The sequence below is a fragment of the Mus pahari genome, chromosome 15 (assembly GCF_900095145.1).
Source record: "Mus pahari chromosome 15, PAHARI_EIJ_v1.1, whole genome shotgun sequence".
Classification (NCBI taxonomy): domain Eukaryota; kingdom Metazoa; phylum Chordata; class Mammalia; order Rodentia; family Muridae; genus Mus; species Mus pahari.
The window spans coordinates 49,332,986-49,346,475 of NC_034604.1; the positions used below are offsets into that span (position 1 = coordinate 49,332,986).

Genomic DNA, 13,490 nt, shown 5'->3' on the forward strand with positions numbered 1-13,490 from the left:
TCTTTCTTTCTTTCTTTCTTTCTTTCTTTCTTTCTTTCTTTCTTTCTTTCTTTCTTTCTTTCTTTCTTGTGGGTGCAGGGAACTTTATTGATGGTATTCAAGAGAGTAGGGAGGGATCCTAGGCCCCTCCTGTTATCATGGGGGTCTGGGGTGGAAACTGTGAGGAAGATGCTCAGTGTTGGGGGCCAAGTTGGGATAGGGACTCCTCAGCAACCGAGGGCCTCTCTCTTGCTTTCAGTGTCCTTGCTGGGGTGGGTGATCCAGGTTTCTTACTCCTTGAAGGCCATGTAGGCCATGAGGTCCACCACCCTGTTGCTGTAGCTGTATTCGTTGTCATACCAGGAAACAAGCTTTACAAAGTTGTTATTGAGAACAATGCTAGCTCCAGTATCAAAGGTAGAGGAGTGAGAGTTGCTGCTGAAGTTGCAGGAGACAACCTGGTCCTCAGTGTAGCCCAGGGTGCCCTTCAGTGGGCCCTCGGATGCCTGCTTCACCACCTTCTTGATGTCATCATACTTGGCAGGTTCTCCAGGTGGCATGTCAGATCCACAATGGATACATTGTATGTAGGAAGATGGAAGGCTATGCTGGTGAGTTTCTCGTTCAGCTCTGAGATGACCTTGCCCACAGCCTTGGCAGCACCAGTGGATGCAGGGATAATCTTCTGAGTAAATCCATGGGTATCATGCCACAGCTTTCCAGAGGGGCCATCCACAATCTTCTGAGTGGCAGTGAAGGCATGGATCATGGTCATGAGCCCTTCCAGATGACAAAGTTGTCTTGGATGACCTTGGCCAGGACTGGGGGGCAGAGAGCTAAGGAGTTGGTGCAGGATGCATTGCTGGCAATTTTGAGTGGGTTGTCATATTTCTTGTGGTTCACACCCATCACAAACATGAGGACATCGGCAGAAGGGGCAGAGATGATGACCCTTTTGGCCCTACCCTTCAAGTGGGCCCTGGCCTTCTTCATGGTGGTGAAGATGCCAGTACATACTCCACAACATACTCAGCACCAGCATCACCATTTTGATGTTATCAGAAGTTCATTCCTGGAAGACGGCGATGGGCTTCTGCTGGGTGATGAGCTTCCTGTTCTCAGCCTTGACTCTGCCGTTGACTTTGCCATGGGTAGAGTCATACGAGAACATGTACACCATGTAGTTGAGATCAGTGAAAGGGTGGTTGATGGTAATAATCTCTACTTTGCCAAATGCAGGGCAGAAGGAAGCCCTGGTAACCAGACATGCAATAAAACTAAATCTGTTCACACGACCTTTACCATCTCGTCTACAGGCCGAGGCTGACACTTCACATGAAGATGTGGCTGTCTCTAGAACAGGGAGGAGCAGAGGAGAATGGTTTGGTTTGCAAATTTATTCAATGACTACTAATGACTATTTAGGCTGTACTAGTGCTTTAGGTCGAGGTGAAAAATGGTTCAAACAAAGTCTGTCTTCTAACAATCATTCTTTCCTTGGCTGAGTATTGTCAAGGTTGGATTATTGAGGAGAGCCTACTTGTTGGGCTTTTCATGACAAATTAACCTGAGAATGCAGTTCCTAGAGAAGTTGTACTACAATACTGAGAAACACACACTAGCATGTTAATTATAGGCACCTGCTCAGGCCTTAAATTAAACCTGTGCTTCACCTCACTTGTTATATATATATATATTCCTTAAGCCAATTTGAGTCAGATTTTCATTTATAAAAGTAAAAAAAGCATCATATGAAAATCTTTCAATGCACACCTTCAGGTAAAATGGAAACCTTGCTTTCTGTGAAGTATCTAGAGGAGGATCTTTATGGAAGCATCAAATAGGGAAGGAAGACATGAATAAATGACTGTTGTAATTTCAGATAGTAACATGATTTGAAAAATTAGAAAGGTTTATAGAGAAGAAAGTGTCTATCTATCTATCTATCTATCATCTCTCTCTCTCTCTCTCTCTCTCTCTGTGTGTGTGTGTGTGTGTTTAGTGTGTGTATGTGTATAAGTATAGAAGCTATGTTATACAGACTGAAATGAAGTCTTCTTAAGGACATGACATTTGAGATGAGATCTTTGGAAATGGATGGAGCTTGGTGGAAATCAGGAAATGACTTTCCAGTAGCATCCAGCCTAGTGTAAAGAACCTGACGTCTAAGAATGCTTGCTGCATCCAAGCACTATCAAGAAAGCCACATGCAACACAGATGGTATGCTAGATCACTAGAATTTGGTAAGAATTTATATTTGAATATCAGGGAACTCTGGGAAATCATTGTTTACTTTATAGGATAAGCATAAAGTTGTATAAGTTGTATTTAAAAATAATACTCTGATTGTGTTTTGAAGAGTGGATTGTAGTGAGAAGCAGTAGGAAATACAGGTAAGAATTCATTAATCCAAATAAGGGAATTTGGGATGGTTCAGGTGAAGATGGGGGAGTTGACTAGTGTCAGGATGCAGTTTCAGTAGAGCCAGCAGAGCCTTTGGATTGAGTATGAGTGGAGGAGACAAATGAAGAGTGGGGGTTGGGGACATCTAAACTGAGTTCTTGGTAAAACCTGCCATTACTCTGAGAGATGGAGAATATAATGGGAGAAACAAATGTCAAGATTGAAAATGGGTTGAGAGGAAGACATCATAACTTGCTATTGTTTTGTGTGGGTTGAGCTACAAACACTTCTTACTATAAAACAATAGATATTGGAGGAGAAGAGATGTGCAGAGGTTAATTTTGTTTGGTATTCTAGAGTACTACAGTTTGGTTCCTAGCACCCTCACTGGGCAGCTCACAGCCACCTATAATTCTATTTGTAGAGGATCAGGTACCCTCCTCTTGTCTCCATGGATACCCTCACAAAGGCCACACACACACAATTATCCACAAACACGTAGATAAAGATAAATGCTACAAACAAATTGAAATAGCAGATGCTGAGTAGATTTGTTAATATGGAGCATGGAAAAGTGACCTAGCTGAACACATGTGTTCCATTTCAAGCCATAAAATGTAATCAGATTCCTCAGGGGTCAGGCATTAATATACAATATGATCACAAGAACAGAGACACTAACATTTAGAATCCAGTCAGGAGAAAGAGGAGTCAGAAAACCATACTTCAGGAAGTATGTCTATGTTAAGTCCTAAGCTCCATGGACTAGATTCTACAAGGGCTGTGAATAGAATGATATTTTCCTGAGATGACTTTGAAAAGACATATTGATAGATTGCTGGAAGACAGGGGGGGGGCTCAGAGACAGACTATGGATGAATCTTTCAGGGGAGTAGAGAATGAAGGTGGTCATTAGAGATGAATATGTATGTGTGTCATCATGGAAAGGTTTCTTACAATGAGGAGTGTGGACCAACGCTGTGTTACTCTCTTCAGGAGTACTTAGGACCAGAGAATTGTGAATAGCTACACCTACATCTAAATCTATGGCATCCATTCTGATGAAGAACACAGCCAATGTGGCAGTTTAAAGGAGAATTGCCCCCATAGGCTCATTTATTTGAATACTTGGTCCTCAGTTGGTGGGAATATTTGGAAAGAATTTAGAATGTGGCCTAGTTGGAGTAGGTGTGACATGAGTTTTGAGGTTTCAAAAGGCGTACACCGTTTCCAATGAGCTCTCTCTGTCTCTTGGTAATGTCCCATGATGTGAGCTCTTGACTGCTGACCTAGTGGCATGTCTGCCTTCCTGCTGTCACAATCCACACCATGATGGTCATGGTCTCCCTCTCTGAAACCATAAGCCCCAAACAAATGTTGTCTTTTATAAGTTGCTTGGTCATAGTGTCTTATTATAGCAATAAAAATTAATGAGGACAGCCAACATACAACAGGATTACGATTCGATCAGCACTTTTGCTCAAGCCCATTCTCAATCTTACATGTGAGGTTCTTCTATTTAGACCCCGCATGTAGTACACAGCACTGACAGGCAATATCAACTACAAAGTATTTGCATCCACAATAGATTACTCCATTATTGTTGTGGTTGTTCTGATCTTCAGGAAGCCTGCACACTTTTGCTGCAGTGTCCATTATTTTTACCTTCCATATTCATTAGAAGATAGAACTGTGAGTAGACATCATAACTGACATTGGGTTGACAACCCAGAATGTCAGCAAGCAGCATAGATCTTTTTAGGATAAAATCTGGAAAACACAAAGTTAAGTTATCTAAGGACAGAACATTTCAAAGCTTAGAATTCTTTATTTCATTACCTAGCCAAGGCATAAGGGTCAAAACATAATCTCTAGCTCTGGATGTTCAAATGAGTTAACTTATTTTTTTCCCCAAGAGTGATAAAAGCTACATGTTTGCTACTCTTTGGAATTTCATAGTTCTATTTTCAGCATCCTTTGCTATAGTGGATACAGGTACATGTTAAAGCAACTATTCCTGGTCTAGTGCTGTTATAATTCATTCATGGCTGCTTGTCATTTGGAGTTGTATGTTGAATATCTTTATTAATGTCTAACCTTTAAATTCCACGCCCTGTGTGCCTGTTTTCTGAGATATATTTTCTTCCTTTATAATATTCATTTAAATATTTATGAATTTTAAAAATTCCATTCCTTCATATTATTTGGTTGCATGTTGATGACCTTGAATTTGTCAGGGATCCTTGGCTGCTGTGCAGCATTGACTCCATTGTTGCTTTTGGCTCTAATATAGCAGTGGGTGCTAATAATCGAACCTCTACTCTGTGGTCATGTGGAACTGGAGGACCTGCCAGGCTGCTCTTTCCCTTTCCGTCTCATGGCTAACGGGCAATCAGCAATTTCACTTCCTATAGTATGAGGTACCAGGTTTTTTGGTGACATGTCAAACGTTTCAATTAGTTTGTAGTGTTTTGATTTCAGGGGAGGAGTAGCACTCACTAATCTTAGAAGAGTGTTGTGAAAATTAATTAGTTAATATTCACAAATACTTTGAAGATTAAAATAACCAGTTGTAAATGCTCATTATTCTTTTATGCACAGCAGGAGCCTAGCTGGGCAGGTGAATGTGATTCCAGGAGATGAAAGGATTGTGTAACATAGAAAATTGTGGGTTAGTGCTCAGGGTTGGCAAGCAGGTTCCTCAGGGTCACAAATGTGGGAATGATTCTCAAAGGAGCACCAGTGTTCCCAGGCCTGGGATTAAGTTATCTTCAACAGCCAGGGTTGATTTCCAAAGTATCCCAGTGAAGATGAATGTCATTTAATAGCATCGAGTATGGCGATAAGGCTGACAAATTCTCAGTAGAGATGAATGTAAGGAGAAGAGATGCTTCCAGGTCCCTGAGAAACTTGTGTGGCTAAAGAGCATTCTCCCAGCATGCCTGGATCCTGGGTCGGGGTAGTGGTGGCGGCGGTGATGGCGGTGGTGCCAATGCTGGTGGTAATGATGATGATGATGATGGTAGTGAACGCTAGCTGACTGGAATCATGCAAAGTCATTCTCAACACACACTGCATAATTTCAGCCCAAATCATGGCTAAGATATACATACAACTTGAAGGCAATTGGAAGAATTTTATCAGGACAGTATGCTAGAGAAGTAGAAAATAATGCAGTAGTTTTCATCCAAGAAATTATCATTAGGAATATTTACCTATTTATTCTAATGCAGCTAATACTTGTACAAACTTAAGGGGATTATTGAAACATGTTATGATTTATACATAAAATATAAATATAAAGAATTGACATGCTTTAGATAACTTTTATTAACAAGATATTTCCAAAGTAGTTTAGGTTGAAGAAAATTGAGTGTATTTGCTCTCTATTTTCTTGTTTATCTACCTTCAGTGGTTACTGTTATTATAATGAGTATAACTATTTATATAAAAAAAAAACATACATTCCTATCATGTTCAAAGGGAAGAATTTATGCAAAATAATAAGCCTTGGATGTACACAAAAACCTTTGTAAAAAATTCAAAATACATAATTGTAATACAGTTCCATTATCTCATAGTTTACAATGCCTCTTAGCCTCACTCTACCTCCAAAATCCTTTGACCGCATGTTTGCTTCCTACTGGCCTCTATGGGTGACTCTTCTTGGCTCCACATCAGATCGAATAGAGACTCGACACACTGAGGATCTGATTCATACTCACTGGAAACACAAACCAGCCTATTATCATGTTAGTGCTCTGAGAATACAACCTTTGACCAGTGGAAGGTAAGAGCCACTGCCTACCCTCTTTCCCCTTCTTCATCTGACTGCATCATCCTCATGTGTATATGCCTCCTAGAAGATTCCAGGGGGAAAGGCAATACACTCCCAGCTCCCCTAAAATCTACTCTCGTCAGGTATAGAATTAGAAGCTCTTTAGTTAGGATAGATGGCAGAGTACTTTATCTAACTGACAAATATGATGGACGGGATGTTAATTGTATATCATACTTTGTAATTTATATAATTGTTGTGGTTATGTTCAACTTATGCCAGAGAGAAGAGCCTCCCCTTTTTAATTTGGACAGAAAAAGATGAGATACTGGGGATTGCTTTTAATGCTTTGAATTAATCTGGCTCCCCAAATCAGGAATCTGTGTGTCTGAACACTGAAGGTCCTTGTACCCAGTTGGCTTTTGATGGATCAGTAGAGACCTAACAGCCAATGGCTAGGCTGGTTGTCTGAGGCAGGTCCTTTAGATTTGCATGGACTAGGGATTCAAAGAGAGGAAGAGGGAGAATCACCATGATTTGGAGGGTGATGGATCAAATTTAGAATTGCAGAAGGAAAATCAACTGAATTGTAGGTGAGAAGGAATATGGCCCCCAGAAGGGATGTAGCCCCCACAAGGGTTACTCAGAAGCATCTTAGGTAGCAAAGACTAGGGGGCTACACAGAAGGAGCCAGGGCAACAAATATACAGTGGTGGAACATGCCTTTAATCTCAGCACTTGGGAGGTAGAGGCAGGTGGATTTCTGAGTTCGAGGCCAGCCTGGTCTACAGAGTGAGTTCCTGGACAGCCAGAGCTATACAGAGAAACCCTGTCCCAACAAGCAAACAAACACCCCCAAAAACAAAACAAAAAATTTATAAAATATAGAATTAGAGGTCATTAAGCCAGGAGTCCTGGAAGCAAATGTGTGTTAGCCATGGGGAGGATTAGAACCGCCCAGTCTTTGAGCAAGTCAAGGCATATTAAAAGGAAACTGGTGTGTGTGTGTGTGTGTGTGTTTGTATGTCTGTGTGTCTGTGTGTCTGTGTATGTGCCTTTCATTTGTGAATCCAGTTACCTCTTGGGCGGTACTTGCATGCAACCCACTGGGAATAAAAAGTGATTTAGCTGTTTACTGCAACAGATGTAGACCTGTTTGAAGTACTTCCTTGGGGTGATTCCAATCCCTATTTCTCAGGATACCAGCAGTTCAGTTTAGTATTGTCAGGATGGCAGACACAAATCAGCAGTAATGGCACAATCTAGCTGAAACGGCCAGACCTCCACAGAATCTGCACGAGTTAGTGGGGGCAACCAGGATCAGTCAAGAAGCCAGGCCTCTCTCAACTAAGTGTAATCAACGTTGTAAAGCTGTCTATGCAAGCAAGCTGTCACTGTCCATTGAGTTCTATTGATACTTTCTCCAGACATCATGTCTCCTCCCACAGGTCTTGCCTCAACAAAACACCACATGAGTCTATCTTAGCAAAATGCCACGCGAGTCTGTATCACCTGACATATCCAGAAACTTCCGCTTCAGAAGGCTGTTCAATTGTAGTGTCTGGCAAGCACCGTCTAACCACCCCCTTCAACTGTGAGAACTGCTCTTTTTTGGCTCCTGTTGAGGTTGGCCTCTCAGGGGTCTAAGGAGTCCTGCTGAATTGAGATGCAGAAGAGTCATATTTGTTCTCTCTCTCTCTCTCTCTCTCTCTCTCTCTCTCTCTCTCTCCCTCTGTGTGTGTGTGTGTGGGGTGTGTGTGTGTGTGTGTAGGTCAGAGGACAACATGTGGGCAATAGTTCTCTTTCTATGGAGTACTGGGTACTGAGGCTTGAACTCAATCATCAGGCTTGGTGGCAAGCCCCTTTCCTCAGTTGTTTCCCAGCTCCCTCATACCTCCATACATGTTCTTGATGAGCAATCCTATCAACTGGCTAAAACATAAGACCTTCAATGTTAATAAGGAGGATCTTAGAAGACTTTGTATCTGTTACGTGGCAAATTCCGCAGTAGAGTTGATCCGACATTGAAGAATTTAAATTCAGAGTAATTGTGTAACACTCATACACTAGAGTAAAATTAAATAATAAAATCTGCCAGCCTAGTTAGGCTAGCATTCCTTTCCACAAGGAAAGCAGGTGTTATATCCACAGGGGAAGGAAATCTGAATGGTAGACAATGGAACATAGTGAAACATTCATGAAAACTGAAGTTTTTTTTTTGCTTGCTGAGCTAGTGAAAAATACACAAGCCAAAAAAAAAAAAAAAAAATTCGAGTAAGTATTTTTCTTTATTTATATTGGTGTTTTGCCTGTATCTCCATGTACCAGTTACATGACTGGTACTGCTGTATGCTTGGTGGGATTTAAACCTGCACCAGTGCTTTTAACCACTGAGCCATCTCTCAAGTCTCATTTTGTTTTTTTTTTCCCAGTAAGAACTACCAAGGCATGGAGCAAGCAAGTTTTCAGTTGAGTGGATTTTGGTCTCAGGTAAGCTGGGTCACAGCCTCCTGGTTTAAATTGAGAGTCTCCTAGAGAGATTTCTCAATTGAGTGGAATGGCATAGCATGCTTATAATTACAGGTGCTTGCCATTTCAACAATTAGAATTCCTTTCTTTCTTCAAATAAAAGCTTTGGGGCCTTTTTATGAGTTACTTATTAACATGCAAATACTCAAGGGAGACATAACAGCATGGATTCTTTTCAGATAATATGTTGAGGAAGGTTCAATTTAATTTAGTTCATTTTAGTTCATTTGGCTTCCACTGAATTCATCTGGTGCCCTACTAAGTGCACAGCCTTTTGCTAGCTCTTCTCCATGGGAAGAAAAGAATCAGGGAAATTTCAGGGCTTTGCAAATTTCTCATGGGGAGAGATAGTAAATGTCTAGAGTTTTGTAGGCTATGTGGGCCCAGTGCAAAAGTCAACTCTGTAGTTGTAACCAGAAAGCAGCAATGTACAATAGCAATCATGGCTGTGTTTCAATAAAATGTGTTCAATCCGTCTGTAATTACATGCTGAGCCCTAGGTGAGAGACAAGTTTTAATAAAACAAGGACTTACTTGATATTCTTTAACAAAGTATGCAGAATTTTAAGATCACTAGACTTGACTAGAAGTCACTGGAATCTTGTGGAAAACGTTAAGTAATAAGCCTGGGATGCCTACACAGGACTAGGGATTTTCCTGGAACTTCCCTGAGGCATGATATGGTACTGGAGTTCTTTCTAGGTTTCCAGATAGTACTAATACTCAACAAATTTCAGAGGTACTGATGTGTGGGAAATACTTTTAGGTATATGGCATTCCCTTGGTCAATGCAGGGCTGGCAAGATGAGGAGTTAGGAAAGTGGCTCAGTGGAGAAATTGCTTGCCCCCAAGGCAAGAGAAATGGGAGTTTGGATACCCAGTGCCTCCATTAGGAAAATATTTCTTCAGCATGCCCAAGACCCTGGGTTTAATCTTCAGAACCACCAAATGAATGAAGGAATGGATAGCTGCACAGATGGATAGATGAATAAATAGCAGGTGGGCTTGATGGTCTACCTATATATAATCCCAGAGTTTGAGAGGCAGACACAGGGCAAGCCTAGGGCAAGTAGCCAGATAGACTAGCTGAATACAAAGATTCCAGTTAGAGAGAGAGAGAGAGAGAGAGAGACACCACCTCTGACCTCTGAATAATGTAGAGGATGATTGAGAAAAATACTTAAAGTCAACTCTGGCTTTACCTGTATATCTGTCTGTGTGGACATATAAACACCCAGGCATGTACCACTTACACATCACATGCAGAAACAGCAAGAAATTTTATTTATGGAAAGTTAAATTATTGATTATAAGCTTGATCTTGCGTAAGCCTGAAAACTATTGCTGCTCCTGTCCCTGGAGTGGCGAGATTTATAACGTCTGTATTCAGATATGATTTGGCTGAGTTTTTTAAATAGGGCCATAGCAAAGTACCACAAACAGTGTGATTTTCAGCAAGAGAAGAAACAGACATTGTTCTCCAGGCTAAAAGGAAGCTTTAAGTCGGTTGGACCCCCATCTCTTTAAAGGTTCCAGGGAAGAATCAATTCTACTTTGTTCCTGCCTGCTGAAGGGTACTGGCTACCCTTGGTGTTTCTGGTTTGGGAGTGCATTATTTTAATCTTTCTGCCATTACATGCAGTTTTATCCACTCCTATCTCTTTCTGTGCATGTGTATATATGTATAACTTTATTTCTAAAAGAACCAGAAATATTATATTACAAACTCACCCCACTCCAAAGAGACTTTGTTTTGATTTATTTCTAATTGCATCTTCAAAGAATTCTTTTCAAATTACATTCACCGATCACCCAACTCTAGGTATTGAACCAATTTTTATGGGGAACACATTTCAACCGGAAATATCACCTTATGAAGTTCTCCCACTGGATATGAAGAACAGAAGTAGCACGGAGCAGCCGGAGACCCCAATCCAGGCAAAGATCATGGCCTCATCCGTGAAACTGGACTGAAAATTGGAAAGCTTATGTTTGGCAGTCATGGGAAAAAGCCTTTCAAACAGAAGCTTCCTTTAAAGATGAAATGGAAAGAGCAAAGGAAAACCAAACAAAATAAATTTAAAGTGCCGCTATTGTTAATGAGCAATCTAGATTTAATTTAGAGACAAGCCCACGGCCACATTTGAAGTACATACAGTGTAATGAAATTCTCATATAGGGGTCTGGGTTCTTGCTCTCTCTCTCCCAGTCCCCCTCCCTGTTCCCTTTCCCCTCCTCCATCCTCCCTTTCTTCCTACTCCCCCTCTCTCAGACAATGTTTCACTACATATCCTAGCCTTGGCTTGTGTAGAACTCAATGTGTGGACCAAGTTGGCCTTGAACTTACAGTGATTAGGGTGCTTCTGCCTCCCTAGTGCTGTGGTGAAAGGTGTGTGCCATTGTACCTAGTTGTACTTGTATTTAGTCACAAACTGACAGCACCCTGGGTGTATACCAATCACCTCAGGAGAACAACTTTGGATGGGACAATTGTCCCTTTAGTTTCTAAGAAGGCATAAACAATGTGTCTTCAGTTTGTCATATTCCTCCAGCCAAGTCCCCTACCAACTTGCAGTTGTCTACCTAATCACTCAGTCACAAACTACTTCAAGTGCAGAGCATGCCCAGTTTCCAGAGGGAAATTTCGCAGAACAAAGGAAAGTAGGAGAACTTGTGTTTCAGGTTGGGTGAGCCATTGTGTCCTCAGGTATAAAGTGGCTGTAAGGAGACACCTCTGCACTAGAGACAGACTGTGGGAGTTTGTTGAACCAACATGTAAAGAAGGTAGCCAAAGACTGATGGTCAATAAGGCAAAGAAGGCATGGGGAAGGGGGCTTAGCATTTTAATTCTCTGCAATTCTAAGCTGACTTTAGGACAGGACTTTGTCAGGGGAGATGAAGGGGGTGGCGGGGGTGGGTGGGGGAGAAACCCTGTGAGGATTCTAAAATGACACTGTCAGGAGCTCAGTAGTGCCCAGGATGGGAGAAAATAAGATGCAGCCAAGACATCACAAGGCCCTGTCTGCTATGTGTGTCATAGTCTCAAGCAGAAAACCTGTCTTAGATGACCCGCACTGAGGGTCACTGTCAGCAGTCTCTGCTCTAGCAAAGAGCCGTTCAAGAGAATAGGTGGCAGGGGTTGTCAAGGAGGCCTCTGGTCACCTAGAGCTCAGTTTCATTTAAGAAGAGTTTCTAAGTAGCGTACGGACTTCTCTTTAGTGCGAGAACAGCAATAAAGCCAGGGCAGATCGGCTATTGACTCTTCCTCTACAGAGAATTTGAAATTAGACCAAGGTCATGCTGGACTTTTCAAGGACAGAAAAAAAAAAGCAAAAAAAAAAAAAAGCCCTGTTAAACCATTTTCACTTGTTTTTCCCCCTCTCCCTACTTTTTCTGAATATTGCCTTCTTTGTCCCTTTGGTGTGTTGCCTGGCCACACCTCTCAATTAGGCATGCGTTTAGCAGGTGCATGCAGGGAAATTGAGGAATCAGAGGTCATGGAACTATGTCTTTCCTGAAAGTGAGCCCCAAGGCTACACTCAATGAGATGATAACCAGTTGTTGAGTCTACTCATGTCTGGTTGCTTTTGTTGTTGCCTTAGTCAGGGTTATTATTGTGACGAAACACCATGGCCAAAGCAACTTGGGGAGGAATGGGTTTCTTTGGCTTCCTCTTTCACATCACAGTTCATGTCCAAAGAAATCAGGACAGGAACTCCAAGCACATCGGGAACCTGGCGGCAGGAGCTGATGCAGAGAGGAAGGAGTGCTGCTGACTGGCTTGCTCCGCATGACTTGCTCAGCCTGTTTTGTTATACAGCTTAGTCCTCTTGTCCAGGGATGGTTCCATCCACACAAGGCTGGGCACTCCCATATCGATAACTACATTAAAGGTACCCTCTAGCCTTGCCTCTAGCCTGATCCTATGGAGGCATTTTCTCAGTTGAGGTTCTCTCCCTTCCAGTGACTCTAGCCTGTGTCACTCTAACACTAAGTAGCCAGCACAGCACTGTCAATTTAATACACTGGGGAAGAGGAAGTCTCCGTTGAAGAACTGTCTTAGTCAGATTGGGAAATTCTGTGGCCTGTCTGTGAGGCATTTCAAGTGTTCTTTTGTTTGTTTAAGATTTATTTATTATTATATGTAGGTACACTGTAGCTGTCTTCAGACACACCAGAAGAGGTCGTCAGATTTCCTTACAGATGGTTGTGAGCCACCAATGCGGTTGCTGGGATTTGAACTCAGGACCTTCAGAAGAGCAGTCAGTGCTCTTAGTCTCTGAGCCATCTCTTCAGCCCCAAGGCATTTCAATTGTTAATTAATTAATTAATTAATTAATTGATGTAGAGGGCCCAACCAACCCAAGGGGTGAGGTACCATCCCTAGGCTGGTGATCCAGGGATGTACAAGACTGGTAGTTGAAAATGCCGGAGGAGCAAGCCAGCAAGCAACCTTTCTAGGGGGTCTCTGAGTTCTTGCCTCTGAGGCTCCTCCCTTGCTACAGTGAGGACTGTCGCCTGTAAACCCCTTCCTCTCCAAGTTACTTTTAGTCATGGTGTTTGTCACAATCATAGAAAAATCAAACTAGAACAGCTTGCATCTGCATGCACACATCCATGCATATGTGTGCACTCTGAGGAGATGCTGAGTGTGTTTTGAGGCCTGTTATTAGGCAGAATGAGTCAGGATTTGGGATTTGCACACAGACACAAATAAGGAGGGGAACGTGGGTTGTGAGGTATGATCATGCCAACCTCTCTCCTCTCCTCTCCTCTCCTCTCCTCTCCTCTCCTCTCCTC

General features: G+C 42.1%; 1 pseudogene; it reads right to left on the reverse strand.

Annotated features, from left to right (window-relative positions):
- Window positions 1-269: 269 nt before the first annotated feature.
- The window catches only part of LOC110333371, a 57,809-nt pseudogene continuing 44,588 nt past the window's right edge, over window positions 270-13,490 (reverse strand).